Genomic DNA, 12193 nt, shown 5'->3' with positions numbered 1-12193 from the left:
CTTCTCGAACGTATTGTAGAGCTCGGGACTTTTAATCATCGCGATGCTTTCTTTAAACATGATGGCAAGAAATTGATGACGTCTACCGCTAAGGAGGATTTGTCAAGGTGACATCTGGTTTATCTAGGAATTCTTGAAATGGGAAGGGGCGGATAAGGGGGAAAACGCGGTGAGAAGAATTTAGACGCGGAAAGGATACGGTGGAGAACGGTAAAAAACGGAGGAACGGTAACCCTTTTCCCTTTCCCGTCCCTCGCACAAAACCACGGAAACTACTTTGGAAATGCGACTCTAAAAATATTCGTCTTATGGAGTTTCTCCGGTTTTTTCGACCGCGCTACTCTCTCCCTACTCCCCGACTCTCTTTTTTGTCTTTCTACCCTCGGGAGACGCGCATCAACCATATGGCCCGCGAGGGAGAGATAAAAAATTCATATTTTCACTGGAAGGGCTGAGACTGAGCGGTATTTTTAAACTTTGGGGAGTGCATTCGACTCGAGAGAGCATTCAACTTTGGTTTGTCCGACAGATTCTTCAGGTTTCCGTAAATCCTTTCCTCACTAATTATCAAACATCAAAATAAAAAAATATTGCGTTAATAAAATTATTTTATGTGTTTATATATATATATATATATATATATATATATATATCTGATTCCAAACTGAAACATATCTAAATCGTTAAAATGCAAGCAAATTTTATATTATTTTTTTTTTCTATAATTGTCTTTCTAATTCTAATTCTAATTCACATATTTTATACGTTTTTATTTATCGAAATAATGATAGTAAGAGTAAGAGAACAAATAGAATGCGATATTATATCTGATGATTATATCTGAAGTAAAAAATAACTTTTCCATTTAGCTTTGAACAGCCGGTGCCGTATTCCGTTATTTAAGGGTTTCTTTACGCTAATAGTTTTCTCACACGATCCTCCAAACGGTAAAACTCCTTTTCACGAAAATCGAAACCCTTCCGGAAGCCGCACGTAGGCCCTGACGGGTTAAATCATTATACATTACGCAAAATCACGTGGTATTTTCGATACCTGGAGAAATACGATATTTTATTGGTGGATTAAGCGGTCCTTTAAGAAAACGCCGGGGAAGGAGGAAAGAGAGAGGGAACGCGTGAGTGTTCTGACCCATTTTCGAAGGGTCCCGCTTCAACCCTTTCGAGACCTAACGGGACGTCGCGACATTTTTCCCACATTCTATTTTTCCAAAAATCGACTACCTGATCATCAACTGGTTGTTGCGAGGCCCAAATAGGGTCGTTTCGTAATATGGGAAAAGGATTAATCGGTCTTCCTGTTTCGGGATTTTCATTTGCTCTGTCGACTGTACAAAAAAATATATAATAGCTTTCATAATTATTTCTTAATAATTAAAGAAATTTTTTACAAAATATGGAAACAATAATTGATAATGCAAAAATTAGCAGTAATAATAAAAAGTAGTAACTATTTTATAAATAGGTAAATAAATGATGTGTGCATTTCTTTTAGAGTAACTAATGAGAGTACTAACTTTCTATGGAATTTCTATAAATTCAAAAGATGCGTAAAATGCCGATAACCTCCATAGAGAGATAATCTACGAAGGAGAAATATATAGAAATATAAATGCAAACGAAACGATGCAAATGGAACGATAATTGTGATAAATGAGCGCGTTAAGAAATCAAAAGGCAGAGGAGCGTTCACACGGCGGATTGGTATAATCACGTGAATCAGGCCCATTTTCGTTCATGACTCTTTTCAGCTTTAATCATTCTTAATCCCCGTTACAAGCTACCCGCACGATGTAAATAGCTCGGAAACGTCAATCTAAAAGTTGGAAGGGATATTAATGTCGCGACATATCAGAAACGTAACGGGAATGATAACAAGTGCGAGGAAGAAAATTTGTAAAAATAGAGAGTAAGACGATCTCTCCAATATTTCCTTGTCTCTATGAAAGATTTATTAAATAAAACTTTTTCTATTTAGATATAACAAATAAATATACACACACACACACACACACACACACACACACACACACAAAACAAGATATATACACATAACAAGAAATTCATTTTGAAAGTTTTAAAATTCCAGCCTAAAGTTTTTTACAAAACTAATTATTGTTCTCCCTCGAGATCCTTTGATCACATCCAATTTCTGCGACGCCATAGCATCCCTCGTTTTCTCTCAATTAGCGACGTCCATAGAAACCCCGAATAATCGTCACCCCTGCGTAACGCACCTCGGCGATAAGCATCGATGGTATCGTAAGGACCTTTGCGGGGTTAAAAAAGTGGGAGTGTCCTTCGAGGGCACTCGAGTGACGTCATTGGTCAATGGAACTTTTCTGTGCTGGGGTGATTCTGCACAAGGGTGAAAAATTAATACACTCCCAAATCGTACTCTTCTCTCGCTGTTTGCGAATCGTAATAATGTTTTGAGTAAGCAGTTTACTTTTTTCCGCATCACATTCTTTACCTCACATGACGAAATCATATAGTAAATATCATTTAAAAAAATTTTGTAAGGAATAAAAAAATAATGTAACGATACTGTTGACTCAGATTAAATTTATATCAGTTTAAATTTATATTACACCGGAAAGAAAATTGAGAACTGTCCAATTAACCTTTTTATTATCGAAAATTAATTTGAAAAATTTTTAAGAATCATGTGACAATAATTTACATTGTCTCGCTATACGACAATTCTTTTACGACAATTATTTACAATTATCTTACGACAATAAAAATTATTTACACTATTTTGAGATTGAGAGAATTTTATTAATTAGCTCGGGAGAGATAGGGTGATAGTTTTTCGCGAAACCATCCTCGCAATGTTATCCCCATCCACTCGCGTGTATAGGAGTATCTTGACGATAACATATAGAGAGGTGCGTACGGTTCGCCAGCCGGTGGACGAATGCGTGCGACAACGGCCAAAGAGCGGAAGAAGAGGAAGGAGTTGTTCGGCGGTGGCAGAACTCCGTCTCTTTGCCCCCGTCATCGTCATCGTAGCTGTGTGGTGGGTATACCGCGACGACGTCGGGGGCCGACGGGAAAGAGGCAGCGACGTGTATCGTCGGGGGTGGGAGGCGGCGGAACGTCGGGCGAAGGCGGGGAGAATGCGACGCGTCACTGCTCTCGACGGGGTGGGGCAACCTATGGATGGTAGCTTGGTGGGGGCCCCCGAAGTCTGCGGTCTTTCTCTGTAGGTGAAAGAGGGGCCAGGGGGAGAACAGAGTATTCCCTCTCCTTCCCCCTGTTCCTCCCCTCTTCGCCGTCTCTGTCTCTCACCCTTTGGAGGGGTTCAGTCATCTCGCGCCAGTCGAGCCACGCGCACTCTCTTGTCTGACATTCTGGCCGAAGAACCATCCTAAGATTCTGGAGGTGACGAAACGGTTGTTATCATTGTGAGGGTGGCGACCCTCGGCTGCCACCAGGGGTGGCAGTGGAAACGCGTGGCGAGCGAATTTCCGCGAGTCTGAAGGAGACACGAAACGAACCGCCCTCTTCGGCCGCGGAGTTTCGAAGACCACCCCCACTTCTTCCCCCTCTTGACCAAACGCGCGCGCGCGCGCGCGCGCGAGCGCGTGCCTCCCTCTTCGTCGCGGGTGCTTAGACAGCCTCGGGAATCGAAGACACACGGGTACCGAGTTTCACGGGTGGAGAACCCGCGCGTGTCGTCTCGAAATAACGAGGATTTCCTCGGAATTGGACAGTTTTGGAGTATCTCGGTATCACGATAACGGCGGCCAACTCAAGAAACGACGTACTTGTCATTATATTGTCTGGTGCATATTTAACAAAGGGGACTTTGATCAAGTCTACGTCTAGTGTCGTCATCGTAAAACTGTCATCTTCCGACCTCCCAAGGGAACAATCTTTCATCATGACAAAGTAGGCATTTTCGGAATCCGCATTTGTGATAATCTTCAGTCAAGAAATTAATTCAAAACAGTGCGCTATGAAATTCGACCGCCAGGATAAAAATCGACGGGGGTTGATCGGGGGATACTTCGACAATTGCTCAGGCTGACAAAATTATGAGAAGCAGCCGACCAAGAAATGCTGAATGAATCTCTTGAATGCTTCCCAGAATTCAAGGCTCCCGAGTGACGGTGTTCAGGGTGGCAAGAGGAGTGTTCGATGAGGGTGGAAGTGATCTCAGTGGGGAATTTCAAGGAGGAGAGAGAGCTGGCGGGTGCTTCGTGTTCCTCGCGAGTTAGGACTTTGGCGAAGAAATATCTCAAAAAGCCTCGCGACGAGAGGGTCGGTCGACGATAATTCCGAGGACTCGAATCTGGATCGTTCGGTGTGAGTGATCAAGCAATCCGCATAGATTCCGCGAGTTTTGGTGAAGCGAGCGACATTGTATTGTCACACTTCTTAAGTGAACGGATTGGAGCTGATAATTGAGGATGAATAGTGTGGATAATCGATAACTGGTTCGTGATTCTCATCGCCGAAACGCGTGTCAGAACTATGATGATGTCGCCGGGAGTGATTCGCGGCAGGAACGGAGATATCAACTAGAGAGCAAGAGGTAAAGTTTGTTTCCGGTTTCTTTTACAAGCGATCGATCGATATCTTTCGACGTAAACCATCGGAGGAGTGGCAGAAACTGCTGGGAAATTCTGCTGTGTGACGCTAAAATTTCGAGATAATTTTGCAAAGAGAGAAAGAAAGTTTCTTCATATATATATATATGTAATTACTAATTAAGTTAACCAGAGAATATTATCAATAGAAACATATTGTTGGAATATTTTTCACTTTCGTGTAAAATTCCAAGAAATATATAATTATTTTCTTTACGTAATAATTAGTAGATTAACTTTTGTTTAAATTTAATTAATTCTGGGAATGATTAATTTATGTATCTTTTTTTAAATCTTTGTGACTTTTTCAAATAAATTTATGCATAAAAGCATATAAATATTGAAATATGAATATAAAAATTGAAAAAATATAAAAACAGTAGTTAAACTGAAGTTATATCGATGATATATATATATATTAATCGTAAAATTGCCAATCCATTTCGCATCGTTTCGCTTCGCGTTGAAGTAAATGAGCGAGGTTGTGTTTTTACTGTCGTGAAAATTTCACAGATCTCTTCACTATTTTCCGCATTCCTGCGTTTATTTATGCGCTTATGGCCAATAAGCGTCGTCTATAACTTTTCTTGGCCGAAACAACGTTAGCGACAATATACTTAAATTATACTACAAAGCAGTGATGGGTTGTTGCACGAAAAGCAGTAAAGCAATTGGCAGCTTTCTCGTCTCGATTGAGCTTCGCGCAAGATTTTCGCGCGTCGAAGCGCGTCGCGAGAGAACGAAATTAGCCCGTGCGATTCGCCCTAATCATTTCGCGTCCTAATCTGGTCGCGATAAAAATCTGCTTGGAAAACTCGCCGGAATTGAAAATCGGCTCGCACGTAATTTCGTAAAGCCTGAATCGGACTGAAATTTGTATTTGGCCGCAGCCCACCGATACGAATTTGTTCGATTCGAACATTTGCGAAACGCGCGATCCGATTTTCAGTTTTGTTTTTAGCAATATAGCAATTACTTCTAGCGTCGTATTTTATGCTGATTGACTTTAAATCGTCCGTAAACGATAACGGGTGCGAGAAAATTATCATCCCAACGAACGTCGACCTTCCTGCCGGAATTCGACCTCAATTTCTTGACAGGAAGGCTCTCGAGATTATGTCACTTCCTTTCTCCCGATTTTGTTTTTTTTTTTTTTTTTTTTTTTTTTTTTTCTCGTGGAATTTGTTGTCATTTCTCTACGGCCGCTCTCTCGACACGTCATAGATCGTCCGGTCGTCGAAATGAAAATTACATTAAATCATTACATTTAATCTGTAAATGCGTTCCGACGTAAACACTTCCGTAATTATAATTAACGTTATTAATTATGATGTGATACGTAAATGTTGATCAGACATGGATATTATACGTCTTTTGCCTTATAACATTGTTGATTTATGTGAAAGATTTTCTTCTAAAAAAGTTTTTAAAATAATTATTTCGGCTAGTTACATGAAATATGGCGTGGAAAGATGTGAGAGAGAGCACAAATTAAAAACAAAAGAATAAACTTATATATCGTATAAACGATAACGATTTTTAAGATAAATCAGCAAAAAGAATCTCATAAATCAAGAGATAAAAGAGCGAGAAAACGCGAGATAAGACGCTTGATTCGCGGAGAATCGCATGGATCAATTGTACAATATCAAGGCAGAAGGGTACAAAAAACGAGACAAAGAAACCAAGAAGGAGTGACAAACGTAACGAAGAGAGAAGGAAGAAATGAAGAAATCAGGAAAGGCGAAATAGGAATCGGAAAGAAATAAGAGGAGGGGAAGAGGCAGAAGACAGAGGACAACTGAGAAATCGTATACGTTGATATATACGTCGTAGGGTATAACAGGGATGGTGGAAAGAGAGGAAGGGAAGGAAAGGCTCGTGAGTGTAACGAAGAAACTTTTCTCCTCTGCCTCTTGTTCCATCCGTAAACGGAGCGGGGAGGGGGAAGAAAACCACGAAACAATTGGAGAAGCGGAGGCGGCCGCATTTCATGTTGCCTGGCATCGGCTCCCTTTAAAGAGTCTCTTGCTTTTTGTTAGCTCTTCGAAAATTATGATTGTTTGTCCGCGAGATTTACTGCTCGGAGGCTCCCCCGACGCGCCGTGCGCGCTCGCGCGCGCGCATGCGTGCGTGTGTGTGTGTGTGTGTGTGTGTGTGTGTGTGTGTGTGTGTGTGTGTGTGTGTGTGTGGTGTGTGCACGCAAGGCGCCCTCGAGAAGCACCGTGATCTTTCGCTAGTCTTCAGGTCGGCAGACGATAGAAACGCTGGAGGTTTACCGAGATTAAAGAATCGAGAATTTACAGCACTCGCTACTAAACCGGTGCCCCGCGCGCTCACTTCCTTCTCTTTTTCTCGCTTTACCACTTTCCTCCTCGTGCTTATCTTAATTTGCTGAATTAGCCGCTGTTTGGACTGGGAGATTTCGCTTTGCGCCGAAAAAGAACGCTGCCGAGCTCTCGCAAACAGCACGAGACGTAGCGAGCGAGTTGTAACGACCGAGCTCGCGTTCTTCGTCTCGTCTGGAAAAATCGCAGCAGGGCGAAGTGAAGAAAAATATTTTTATTTCTTTTCCAGCGAATCGCTTATGTAACATCGCGATTGAATGTATGTGATTTCAATCGAGCGTATTATATCACGCGCGGTTTTCTGTGCTGCAGTCCAAGCTGACATTTATCAATCATTCACAGATTATGCTATGGATGAACCGTTCAGATTCGACGTATGTATGTATTTGTTATTATAAGACCATTTGTCCTTCCTATAAACAGGGAATAATAGATTTCTTTTGTTGTGCGAAACGGGCGAACTGATCAGATCTTTTCGCAAATCTTAGACGCAAATAAGTTTTTTTCTTTTTCATCTTCCACTTTTCATTTTCTCGGAGGTTCACGAATCTTAAACAAATCTCCCATTTACTTCATCAGATATACCAATATGACCCGTGTTCATAATAATCAAATGTCAATTAAAACGACTCTCTTTACGCGTTGAAAACAAAGTTATCGATCGAGATGTTTTCGTCTTCTGTCGGGAGGTTTGTGCCATCTCTACCGAGTGATTTTCTCGAACACTTCCTCGAATTGTGATTCCTTTCACCAAGTTGGATATTCCATAGGACACCTGTTGCCGTGTTCGAACTTTGCCCGACTTCGCGCCGCGCGCGACTTTCCTCACGGAATCGCCAAAGTTCCTTCCCTCACGGGCGCGACGAATCTTTATCCGGTGAACTACCAGGTCCGCTCGACACGAGACACGAACATCCGGGCTGATTTATTCGGGATCTTATTGTGGCTCTGCACAGAACTGAGAACGGGACAAGTCGAGTCGGGAGAGTCGGCCAAAGAGAGCGCGAGACTCCCCAAAAAGCGATTCCTCCTCCGGCGCGTCGGCGATCGCTCTATAAATTTCACGAGTCTTTCGAACCCTATATTTTCTCGTTATCCTCGCGTTTTGCACGACACGTTTTATTAAAGTACGATAATTTTACGAGGGTCGGCCGTCCTCCTGCCTCGGCCTCTCTTGCCTTCTTTTTCTTCACGTACGGTGCTCCCCGCGCTGCGCTCGAGACTTTCATCCACTTTTGTTTATAGAATTTCCGTTGAAATTTCGATTCATCTCTATATCTTCCTCCTTCCATTGTTCATACTCGATATATAAACTGTGCTATGCTAATTTTGTTAATTACATGCGAAGGCTTCAGTCATCGCCGTTAAGTACGTTCGCGCGAATAGTGTCAAATTTTTAAGCATTTAATTGCGCGTGGATTTTTATCTTGTTTATCTGATATAAATATATATACGATGCTAATTAAGACCATACGCCGCGTAGTGCGGCAGTGAAACGTGAAGACGTGACGCGTGATATGTCGATGAAAACGCAGGATACGATATAATCTTCTGTGCTTTTAATAACGCTTACACTCTCGCGCGCGAGTGTAATATATTCAATTTTACTCGCACGTGGCTTTGTTATCTGCGATGCAAATAACACGTATGGTGTTAATTACGATAATAATCGACCGTGGAACATATTTTAAAGTACGTTCGCCTATATAGATTAATATAAATATCTATGACAGTTCCTCTCCTCTAATTAAGACATATAAAAAAAAGATTGTGGACTCGCGTAATGTTGTCTCGTGCCATTTGGAGGCGAGCGCCGGGGAGGCAATTGACTTAATTTAACGCTAATAATTTTATTTCTTATACACGCTCGCTTAACGTTAAACTCCGGACGTTTAACAATTTTAATTGCGCGAGTATCATCGGCGCGAAATGCCTTGGTGCATCGCGCCGTTTACTTCTCGCGCGTTTACTTCTACATCCCGACCGTGCCTCACCGAGGCAGCCCGGCAGTAAAAGGCCTAAAGTTTTTAATACTTTCAGTTGTTTTTATGGCGGCTGGCATTTGCTCTTTTTTATTGTTTCTCCCTCTTTCCCCGCTCTCCCCCCCCCTCTCTCTCTCTCTCTCTCTCTCACGCTTTCTCGACGGAGTGCGCCAGAGTTCAAACGTATCGGAGAAAGAGAGAAAAGAAGAGATTCACAGTCAGCCCTCTCTGATGTACGACTCGGCGGTCCGCGTGAAAAAAATCCCATAAACCAGTAAAAAAGCACGGGGTCTCTGGGCCAGGGGAGACGGGAGAGATGAACGGAGCAAGTAGGAAAGAAGAGGAAGACACGCGGAGGGAGTGTGAGAGAGAGAGAGAGGTTCCAGTATCGCCAAAGGAATTTCTCTTATGACGAACCACGCGTGATTTTCTTTCGTCTGCCCCCTTCTCACTTCTCCCCCCCCCCTCTCCCCCCCTCCCTGCCTCTCTTCCCTTCGCCACCGTGGCTTTAACCCGACAGTTCCAATGCGCGTTTCTTCACCTTCGTTTCGGCCCTTTCTCTGCTTCTTTTCTCCTCGCTTGCCTTCCCCGTCCGATTCTTTCGCGAGTTTTAATCTCTCGCATCTGCCTATCTAATGGCGCCTTAATTAGCCATAGTAATGTCAAAGAGCTTTATGTCTTGCAAACGGCAGGAAGTAAATCCTACTAACGCGTAATCTCTCACTCCTTAAAGTAAATTCCCCAGCGTCGAGCCTCTTCTTATATCGATATTGCAATTTTACACTCGCCGCGAGATCAACGGGATTTTTGTCTCAAACGTGAGTGGACGCTTTTGACGCAATTTTTACGAAAAGTAGGAAATCATTTTTTCCGCTCGATCGACAACCGAGTTTCGACAACCGTTTTTTCCTTTTCGCTCTCCTGATCTCCTCTTTCGTCACCTTTTGCCAACGTCTGCTTACAATCCAGTCGTTCGCCAAACCGCGCGGTCTCAATGGGTGAATTAAAAAGCGAAGACAAAAGCAGGTCATATGACAAATGTCAGACACATGTGCCATCGCGCGTTTTGCGCTTATTACTCGTGCCCGCCTCGACGGTCCCACACACTGCCTGGAAAATATATTCTCTCTGTCGTCTTAGTATACACTCCTCCAAGATGCATTTGCATCACAAGTTCGCTCAAGTTAATTTATCTACATGTTAATCCATATATATATATATTTTTTTTCTCGGTAGATATTGAGACATTTAAATGATTGCTCGCGTATTTTGTTCAAATCCAGTTGAATTGCGCATGCATGCAATTAGATATGTGAATAGCTCAATTTTTTTAAATTAATTTATTAGATAACCAGTTAAGATAAGTCGTGCTTCCTACCAATAAGCACCTTTATGCATTCGTAGTATTATTACGAAACAAATGGGACCGTTGATCTCACGGGTTTTTTTTTCTTTTTTTTTTTTTTTTTTTGATAGATTTTACGCTGCCTCGCGGAAATATCAAATATGCGATTTCGTTGATGACAATCGATCGCGCGGAGATATGCAAATTCTTGGCGCGCATGTAAGAAAGAGCAACGCGAATCATAGTTCTCTCTGTGGCGGGCACTAACGAAGAATCAGCGCTCCCTATGAATAGTTATAGGCCGCTTCGCATAAATTAGGCCGCGAGGAATTAATAGCTAATTCAGCAGGTTTTCAATTACCGCGCAATCGAGAGTTCAGCGGTATGAAACTTATAAATATGGAGGCGAATCGTAACCTGACGGGCACTACCACCGTGGATGGACCGTGGGCGAGACACTTTTGCGAGCGCTGTCGCGCTAATTATCGAATTAGCACGCGATTCCTCTCCGCGAGGGATCCGCAAAGCAAAAGTTGTCACGAGCGTTTCCATTACGCCGTTGTAACTGACTATATAAATCGACAAGCCGTTCTCTTGACATTTCAGAATATTAAAGCTCATGAATTCCGAAGAAAAAAATTTGTTGACGTGTAAATTATTAAAGTGTGTCTGAACGATCTCTACAACTCTTCATAATTTATGTATGACAAAAAAAAATACAACGCAACGTATACGCTTCCATATATAAAGCAAGAATAGGAATTAGGGACAGGAATAAATATTAAATTTTAAAAATTTTAGGAGCAGTGTGTAATGTAAAATGGTAAATTAAGTAAGTGGAAAAATAAGTAAATATCATTATATTTAATACTTATTTGTGTGTCCGTTGCGTTCAATTTTTATTTCTGATTTTTATTTCCAAAATTTAATATTTATTCCCGTTTTCTCCACTGCGCAGTGCGCAGGACCTAACAGCGTTCATTCCTTCCGTTTCCAGAGCTCTAGAATGGTACTGGTCGTTTTAATTCAAAGACGTTTAATCTTACGCCGCGATGCAAAGTTTCTTCCGTCGATACAAACTCGCGATGCTCCCCGTCGTAAACGTTTTCCGCGCTACTATCGCGCTTGGCGTTTCGATGAATTATATTTCGACGATCATCTCGATCGGGGATCTTCGAATCACGGGGGAGAAGGTGAGGAAGGAGCGGAGGTAGAAGAAGAAGAAGAAGAAGAAGAAGAAGAAGAAGAAAACGAAAGGCCGTCCCGATCACAGCACCATCCGTAATTTCAGATAGAGTCGGTGCCGGGTGTTATTAAACCTGATAGGCCAGCGAACGTTTCTCCCTCGCGGGTGTTCCCGACTTCAATTTAAATCGGTGACTCTGCTCTTCTGTTACCCACCCTGTCCCTCCACCCTTCCCTACCTTCCGCGCCCTTCGCCGCCCTCGCGCGGACTGTTCCACGGCGCGTACGCGGCGTCCACCCTCCGAGCCGCGAAGTTGGGCCCTTCGGGCCCGTTTCGGTCAAGCAGGCGAGATGAAGCGGAATAAGATCTGCGACGGAACCGTAGGAGAATAAAGGAGAACGAAGAAAGGACCGTCTCTTCGCTATTCGTTAGCATTAAGACTGACGACCGGTTATTAACTCACGATTATTATCGATTTTAATTATTGACATGATTCTCCATTAACCACCGGTCTGCATCCTTAAATGTTTGAAAAGATTTTTTTTTTTTTTTTTTTTTTTTGTTGTAATTTCTGTTTCTCGCATCTCGGTTAGTTCCGATATATATCGTTTCGCCGAACGTTAAATCTTATTTTTGGAAAAATCCTCCTATTCTCCTAGTCTCGTCATTGTCGGCTGGATTTATAAATAAGAATTAAGAAGAACAGCATTTATCATT

General features: G+C 42.3%; 1 protein-coding gene across 2 annotated transcripts in view; it reads left to right on the top strand.

Moving 5' to 3' along the window:
• The first annotated feature begins 3400 nt into the window (after positions 1–3400).
• The window catches only part of LOC105425124 (zinc finger protein castor homolog 1), an 80748-nt gene continuing 71955 nt past the window's right edge, over positions 3401–12193 (top strand). For both annotated transcript variants that reach the window (XM_089080432.1, XM_089080431.1), the window contains exon 1: positions 3401–4560. The gene's annotated coding sequence lies outside the window, so the exon portion shown is untranslated. The remainder of the gene's footprint in view (positions 4561–12193) is intronic.

The sequence above is a fragment of the Pogonomyrmex barbatus genome, unplaced genomic scaffold (assembly GCF_055798465.1).
Source record: "Pogonomyrmex barbatus isolate J1 unplaced genomic scaffold, ASM5579846v1 scaffold3, whole genome shotgun sequence".
NCBI classification, from domain to species: domain Eukaryota; kingdom Metazoa; phylum Arthropoda; class Insecta; order Hymenoptera; family Formicidae; genus Pogonomyrmex; species Pogonomyrmex barbatus.
Note: the sequence above shows the minus strand (reverse complement) of the source record. Positions and strands in the feature narration are given on the sequence as shown.